Source organism: Coenobita brevimanus, chromosome 93, assembly GCF_032717465.1.
Source record: "Coenobita brevimanus isolate Jiangsu-jjx chromosome 93, ASM3271746v2, whole genome shotgun sequence".
NCBI classification, from domain to species: Eukaryota; Metazoa; Arthropoda; class Malacostraca; order Decapoda; family Coenobitidae; genus Coenobita; species Coenobita brevimanus.
The window spans coordinates 47,659,134-47,668,156 of record NC_137046.1 but is presented as its reverse complement, the minus strand read 5'-3'; positions in this window follow the sequence as shown (position 1 = coordinate 47,668,156).

Here is a 9,023-nt window from a genome sequence, read left to right as displayed (position 1 = left end):
TCTACCTGACTACCCATTTGCCTGTCTACGCGACTATCTATCTAACCATCTACCTATCATGTACCTGTCTATTCATCTGCCTGCCTACCCATCTACCTGCCTAACCGTCTGTCTACCCATCTACTTGTCTTCCTATCTTCCCGCCAAACCACCTACCTGTTTGCTTATAAATGCATATCGTTGAACACAAAAACGTAAGTCTAACTCCTTCAGATCGGTGACGTATTTCTCAGTGATTTCTTGCTACCAACAGACTTTTTCATTCATCTTAAAACAGACAATTATATTTAATACATGCAGGGCAGATTTCTACCAGCGAAGAGGGTAATGAAGGCCATATCTAACTCTCCCAGTTTGAAAAAGTCTCTGCAACGCTGAATAAAATAATCTCGTAGTGGCAATGATAGAATATACAACAGGGATCAGATTGGAGGACATAAATAGCGAAGGGGACGGAGAACCTCTTATTTCTGACGAACATACTGTACATGAAGCGCCTGTGGTGCTAAGATATGGTCAGCCTGCATGTCATCTTACACTGCAGAGCCATCAGTGTTACAGCAGAGCCAAACATGTTCCATCTTGCCCTGTGCTTTGGATATTGTCTTCGAAAACAGGGGGTTTGCCTTCCCGCTTCACAGTTAATATTAAACACACGGCTAGAAACCAAACAGTCAGCCCTACACAGTGGTCCACAGTACTCACGCACACAACACACGCTTTATTTCATACAGGTATAATTAGATACAATGACTGACCCATATAACAACTTCTTTTATACTCCGGCTTCTGGTACTGGAGAGAGAGAGAGAGAGAGAGAGAGAGAGAGAGAGAGAGAGAAAAAAAGAGAGAGAGAGAGAGAGAGAGAGAGAGATGCGTTCATGGCTATTCTGTCCCTCCCTATCCCACGAAAGCAGGATGGTGAATGCCGGAGTACGGTGACTTTAACCTGCAGTCCACCGGAATCACGTATGAACCTGGGGCTACAACTGCTGCTATTATTATTACTATTTTGACTTCTAAGGGTTTCATTAGGTTGCATAAACTCGTCTGGCTTTAGTTGATAATCCACCTATGTATCCTATAGTAGTAAAAGGACTACACACACACACACACACACACACACACACACACACACACACACACACACACACACACACACACACACGCACCGACCTACCTGCCTACCTACCATACAACCCTCACTCGTAAAACAGATGATGAAATGTAAAAGTGACCAACCCAAGTTTCTCCCTCCCCTCTCTCCTTCCTTTCCATTCTCGTCCATCCCCCTCTGTTCTTTCCTCCCTTCCCTTTTTCTTCCATTCCGCTCTCCCTTTCCCTCTCTTCCCTCTTACCCTTCCACCATACCTTCCCTCTAGTCTTCTCTCTCTCTCTCTCTCTCTCTCTCTCTCTCTCTCTCTCTTCTTTCTTCCGTAGCTCCCTTTTCCCTCCCATCTTGTTCTCTCGTTCTCCCTCTTTCCTCTTTCTCTTCCATCTCAATATCTCCTTCCCTCCTCTCCCTTCCACCTCAGTCTATCCTTCCTTCCTTTCCTCCCTCCCTGCTCCTCCCTTTGTGACCTCCATTTCCCTCTCCTTTCCCCCTCCTCTCCCTCTCTGCTTTCTCTCTTCTCCATATATCTCTCTCTCCTCCTTGTGGCCCTTTTTCTCTCTCTTCCTTGTGGCCCTTTTTCTCTCTCTTCCTTGTGGCCCTTTTTCTCTCTCCTCCTTGTGGCCCTTTTTCTCTTTCTTCCTTATGGCTCTGTTTCTCTCCCTTGTGATCCTTTCTCTCTCTCCCTTCTATTTCTCTCTTTCTTATCGCCGTCCCTTTCTCAAAAATTTTCCTTTCTTATATCCCATTCCTCTTCTCTTCATCTTCCATGGGGGATGGCATAGTATGCTTGTGCACCCAGTACTAGATATGAATATTTTTTTTTAATGGCCTTTTTTTTTTTTTTACATGTTACACCGTAGTACCCTATTGTATCCTAGTGACGCAAACTACATGAAAAGGTTAAAAGATAAAGTCAATGTGTAATATGTAAAATAAGTCATGGAACAGGTGCTTCGAATCTGAGGGCGTAGTCCTAACGTTTTCCTCTGTGGCCAGTGGTGTTCCCGAGATTCGATCGTTTTTACCCGTAGACTTTTCCCCGGAACACTAAGGCCGCGTTACATGAGACCAGATCGCTGCATACAGTACATGAGCGCTTCACAGTACGGAAGAAGAGATTCTTGATTTCTTTGCCCAGGTAAGAATATTATCATTCTGAGCTTTATTGATATAGAACCAAATGTTTCATGAATAATTCCCAACAACAAGTACAGCACCAACAGTAAGAAAAAAAAAAAAAAATGCAACATGACCCATTCATATAAACCCAGCAACTTTATGGCGGCTAAAAATGAACTGGACGTGAAGATAATGGAAGGTAGAGGAAGAGTAGAATTTACCCAGTGACTCGTGAGCCTCGGGTGTTGTGTTGTGGGAGGGTCTGGCACTCTCAGTGAGGTTGACGCTCATATGTTCCTACAATATCACCATCAACACCATGACGTCAGCATCATCATCACAACCATCACCAACACTTCACCTACACCACCACCACACCACATCCATCACCACCACCACCACGCCACATCCATCACCACCACCACCACACCGCCATCACAAACACCACCACCAACATCACATAAAATTTTCTTGACCTTCGTTCACAGTTCTGTGCTTTCGATACACATTAAATCCTTCAGTCCGAAGACATCTTTTCAAAGTTAAGTAGAATTTTCTGCCCTTACCAAGAATAAAAGGACATCGCCGGGTAACAGATATTAACAAAATGTACTGATTGGAAGTTACCCACTCTAACCAAATTAAAAATGATTCCCTCTAGGACTTTTTTCCCATAGCAATTGTATTCCTCTAATCTTTTCACGTCTTCCCTCTTTCATACCGCTATTTTCTTCCTGGGACCCTCACCATCGTCTTTGTTTTTCGTACCCGTCCCCGCCCCGAAGGGGCGCGGGGGTGGGTATTGTTTGTTTGTTTGTCTGTCTGTCTGTCTGTTAACAACTTTACGCGAGAACTACTGGGGAGATTGTGACTAAAATTACAGGGATGATGGGTTATGACCTTCTGATCATCCGAATAAATTTTGGGCCAAACTAGGGCAATGCCCAGGCTGTAGGCCAAAAAAAATGTAAAGAAAAAAAAACGGAAACGGGTAAAAATAGTTTTCTTTTTTTTTCGCCGTAACTCCTTTCAAACTCGTCATAACGACATGAAACCAAAACCTAAAGGTGCATCTTTCAAATCTGCATCCTAAAGCATGCCTCATTACATCAGGGGAGTCCACCCCTAGTTTGCGGTAGGGGGGTCAATGTCAGGTGGGTCGGGCCTAAAATTTCAAATGGGTATAAAATCGTCAATTTTCACCCGATTTACTCCAAATTTGATATGTGACATCTTTGACTAGATATCCTGTTGTGTTTATACGTCAGCACTAAAATGACTGCCGGGGACAGGTTTGCTGTGCCTTGGCACCGCTTCTAATTTTTTTTGTCTACTCTTCCTCCTCATCACACCTTTTATTTCGCCAGTCAAGATTGCTCTTCCGTATTAACTCCAAAGAGTCCCCCTTTCCTCATCATTTTTCCTTCATATTAACTGAACAAGGAAATAATGAAATGCTTATTGCTACGGGAATGAAAGTTATCAGGTATTTATAGGACACGTTGTTACGCGGATTTCCCTTAACATATATCCAGTGCCTCCTCTGTCACACCTATCGCTCATCTCCTTTTTTTCTCTCCCACATCGCACCGAGTCTCCATTTCTTCCCCCCATCCCCTCACCGTCCTCATATTCCACTGTCTTCTGTTCCTTCTCTCTCTCTCTCTCTATCTATCTATCTATCTATCTATCTATCTACCTATATATGTATATATGTATGTATGTATGTCCCGCCTCTTTTTTTTTTTTTTCCAGCTGCATGTGGTGTGGTGTGAGATAGTGTACGGAAAGCCAGGAAGTGGTAAGAATGCGGTAGTGGGAGAACTAATCACTTGCATGACCAATGAATGGGCCACACACCCATTCATTAACCATTCAAGTCCCTGCAGTCTTGGCTCCACCTGATAGTTACACTTGTCACACATAGCTTCATATTTACCTGTCCGACACAGTTACTCCGACGACTGCCAAGTTATAAAAGAAGGTGCCAAACTCTTGTCATACACTCCTCCGTACTAAATTTATTCACCCAATTCGATCCCTTGTCAGTTCCCCAGTCTCGTCAGCTTCCATAACTCTCTTTGGTACACACTCAGTTACCATATAATTATATCTCCCATTTCGTGACCTACAACATCTCCTCCCACCTTCAGTTTCATTTACTCTTAACTTTTTCACCACCCTATTTATAGCCATTCTCTACATAAGAACGTTACATGTAAGCAAACTTTTTTCAACTCTGGTGTCAACGGACCTTCTTTCTCCACGTCATTAATATATTTATCTATCTATCTATCTATCTATCTATCTATATATATATATATATATATATATATATATATATATATATATATATATATATATATATAAAATTTATTTATTTTTATTTATATATAATCTATCTATCTATATACCTAGGCTGCTTCCCCCAAGGAAAGGGGGATGTTGTTCACATATCCAAGTCTTTGTGCTGTGCACGATATCATAAATTACTGCCATGTGTATAGTAGTTTGCGATGTCTGGAAAAGAATGATGTAATCCATTTTTCCAAGTATGTGTAGTGTGATTAAAATCGAATATTAAATAAACATTACATTAGGAGCTTCTCTGAATCCTCAATTGCACATGTTCAATGTTTCCTAGCTCAAAACGTTGTACTGTCACGACGCTGTTGATGCTGAATTCGCTGTTGATGCTGCTGTTCTGACGGTAATACGTCATTTCATAATTTAGTCTTTTCAAATAAGCACATCAGTTTAGTTCCTTATTTTTAATATTCTCTACACAACTTTCATCAAAACAACACACGATGATAAAAACGAGTATTTTAGATTTTCCTACAGCCGCCTTTTCCTCATACGTCAGATGCAATGTATCTTCTCTATTGTCACCTTTTTCTCAAGGTCATATTCATTTTGAGCGGTGTTAACCTGCAGCCTACACCGCCAGTGGGTCCAACAACCCCGTTTGTCAGCAGCAGAACGGTTATTAGGCTGCAACACACATATACACACACGCATGAGTGTTCTGTTGCGTCTCAGGAGGGGCGGGACAGGTACGATGGAAGGATGGACGGATGGTAGAAGAGCAAAAAGCTGGAGGGAAAGTAGAGATGAGACAAGATGGAAGAATGAATGGTAAAAGAGGAAGGGGAAAGAGGGAGGGTAGAGGACTGTAGCATGGAAGGTTGCTTGGCCAAGGAGAAAGAGACAGGTGGGGCAGGCAGGATGGAAAGATACATCGAAGAGGAAGAGGCAGGGTGGAAAGTAGAGGAGGAGACAGGAAGATATAATCTAAGATTAGATACCTGGAAGGAAGGAAGGATGAAGGAACTGTATGAAGGGAGGAGAGTAGAGAAGATTGGGGTGTGGGGGGGAAAAGGAATGAAGTAAAGTAGACTATGAAACTGTGTGAATAACAGTGAGGGAAAAACTGGAAATGAAATAAGGTAGGAAGGATTGCTGGAGAAAATTAAGGGTAGAGAGGACAAGGATGATATGAAGGATGTTGATGGAATAACAGGAAGATGGATTCAGACAGGAGCGACTGTTGGGGAGAGGAAAGTCAGGCAAAAAGTTCCTCCATTTCCCACCCTTTTAACTCAATAATCCCTCCGACTGCTGATACGAAGTGATGACCTTCAATCACTATAGAAACTGTCAGGTAAACTTTAGGCATACTAAAGGGAGGATGTTATTGGATGGTAGAGAGACTGGTAGGAAAGAAGAGATGGTGGAGGTAAAAGGGACTGTGAGATGGAAGGATGGATGTTGGAGGAAAACTCTGTAGTAGGATGAGGACTGAAGGATTGTAGGATGGGGATGAGAGATAATGAAAGTGTTGGAAGGAAGGAATGGCGACAGAAAAGCTTATGTAAGATAGGGTAAAGACAGCACGGGAGTGGAGCATATTGAAAGGATTAAATTAAAAACTGACACTACAGTGTAAAGAATTTAGACACAGTAATAATGCATGCAGTTGGTGGTAAGAGAGGAAAGATGAAGCTGAAAATTGAGAAGGAAGGAAAACTAGAATGAGAAGAAGGCGACAAAGGGAGAGTTAAACAGGGAGGAAGAAAGAATTAAAGAAAGAAAGGGTGGAGCTGGGGGAGATGGAGTTAACCTGGGGGAGGGAGGGAATATCTGAGGAAGAGTGAACTAAGAAAGAAAGAGAAGTAACTCGAGTTATAGTAGAAAGAGTGTGTGGAGGAAAGGTGCTAAGAGAAAGGGTCTACAGTGGAGGAAGGACAAGAAAGGGAAAGACATTAGAAAGGAGGGGAACATAAGATGGAAAGAACAACTGAGGAAAATTAAAAAGAAAAAGAAAGAAAAAAAAAAGAAAGGGAAGAATATGAAAAAGTGAAGTGATGAAAGACAAGAGAAGGGAGGTAAAAGACCAGGAAGAAGATGAAGGGAAGAAACTGAGAGGGAGGAAGAAAAAGCAGGAAAAGAAAAGAGAACTAGCAAAAGAAGCACTGGACTGAGTGAGAACTGAGGGAGAAGAGAAAATAATGGAGGGAATTCCGGTAGAGAAAAACTAATACAGAAACAAAAGATGATGGAGAAACTGACGGGAAGGATAGACAAGAGAGTGGGAAAAGGAGATGAAGCAGAACTTTGAAGGAAGAAAGAGAAGAGGGGGATGAGAAAAAGGATAAAGGAAAGACAAGTGAGAGGAGGAAAGGGGAAAAGACGAGAGAAGGAGGGGAATCTAGGAAGGAAGGAAAAAAGAGAAGGGCGATGAGTGGAAGGAGATTATGGGAGGGAGGAGGAATTAGAAGAAACGAAGAGATGAACGAGTAAGAGAAAGTATGAGAGAGAAAAAAAGAAAGAAACTAAGGAAGTGAGGAGGAAGAATAAATAAAAGAGAGAGAGAGAGAGAGAGAGAGAGAGAATGACGAAAGGGAAAGGGGAGAGAAAACAGGAGAACAATGGGAATACCAGAGGGAGATGGAGGAAGGGCTTTAAAGGGTTACATACGGTACCATACACACCTTACGGACCCAACAAGCTGATTCGCATTTGAATTAATAAAAAAAAAAAAAAAAACTTACTCTCTATTCGCAGGAGTAAAAGATGGCATATAAAGCAAAGCAGCAGGCTCTCTCCCACCCTCTAAGCTTCCGAATATACGGCGTACAAGAAATAAACCTCACCTTTCAGACTGAAAACACATGAAGGACGTTTTGAGGGAACGGAAGAAAAATTTTTCTAAGAACGAAATTGCTGTTCTGTACTCCTAATATAACAAGGGAACCAATTCTTCTAAGTTATGTATATATTTACATATTTATTTACTTAATTTCCGAACACAAGAAGGACGTTTTGAAGGAAAGTAAAAAAAATTCGACTGGAACGAATTTACTGTTCCGTAATGCTAGTATAACAAGGGAAGCAACTCTGCTAACAACCTTTTGCTAAGTGCAGTTCCACTTATATGTAGTTCATAGCTTTCATTTTTGCAGTTCATGATCTAATTTATATTAACCAGATATTAGGAGAGTCTTGAAAGTCTACAGTCTGTAGCAACCCCCAGTGCACAACAGCTTGATTCCGTCTGCACACAGGCTTCGTTAAAGGTGAAAACATAAGCAGGCAGATTGCTAAGTGCCCTTCAAAGCAGCTCGCTCATTTTTCTCCGAAACATAGCTTGAATCTGCTCACTTCAACTTTCAGATAGACATTATATCCTTATCCTGCCATAACTACGCCCATTAGAAGTTCGATTTCGTGAACAAATAATCAACCAACAGGAAATGATCTAACCTTTTGACTAAACTGATACTTCAAGAAACGCATTCTGAGTGATAATAATATTTTAAAAAGTACTTTTGTTAAGGAAAAAAATAATATTTTATATTGTTCAAATAAATTTATCCTGTGTTTAGCGTTATTTTTCCCCGTTAGTGGCTGTGGAGATATTGTAAAATGCTCTGTTTCTAAAGTAAAATCTTAGGGAATTAATACAAATAGGTCCCTTAAATTTTACTTTTAAGCATTAAAAAACATATTTCCCTCAGGATATCTTCATAGCGTGTTGTTCTTAATGGGGTCTGTCAGTTAATTAAAGCTGTTTCCAGTTTGATATCTTTCCTCGAGCAAAATTCCCAGAAATAGACAACATATTCTACATGTGGTCTAACAACTCATTACATAGTGGTAATACTATTTTATTACTCGCATATGAATCAAGAGGGAAGAGAAAATTTAAGCAAGTGAGAAATAGAAAACATGGCGAGAAAAGAAGAGAGTGAGAAGTAAAATGAGGGGAAAGGGGAAGGAAACTAAAAGGTAGGGAAAACAAAGAGGAAACTATGAAGACAGAAGAGAGATGATAGGATAGGCAAGATAGGGAGGAAGAACAGAGAGTGAAAAAAGACAAGGGGTGGAGAGAAGAGCTGGTGGGTGAGGAAGACAAACGAACAAGGAATAAAGGAAATTACAAGAGGGAAGGGTGGGGGAACAGGGAGGGGAGAAAAGCATGAGAAGAGGGGGAGCTGGGAAAGGCAAGATGGATAGGGAGTGCAGTGAGGAAAGAAAAGCATGGGAAGAGAGGATAGTCATAAGTTGGGGGTAGGAGTGGGCACTGGTGGGAAGAGAAGCATGAGAAAGAGCGTGGAACTGGAAGAGAGGGAAGGGGAGGGAGACACAAAAGGCAACGTTGTACACCTCCGGGTGATGCATGTCCGCACGAAACTTCAAGACCAGAAAAGGAAAAGCAGCTGACAATATCCAGCCATGGGGAAAATCTAGTAATAAATAACAGCGTTAAGAATCCACGTTTTTTTTT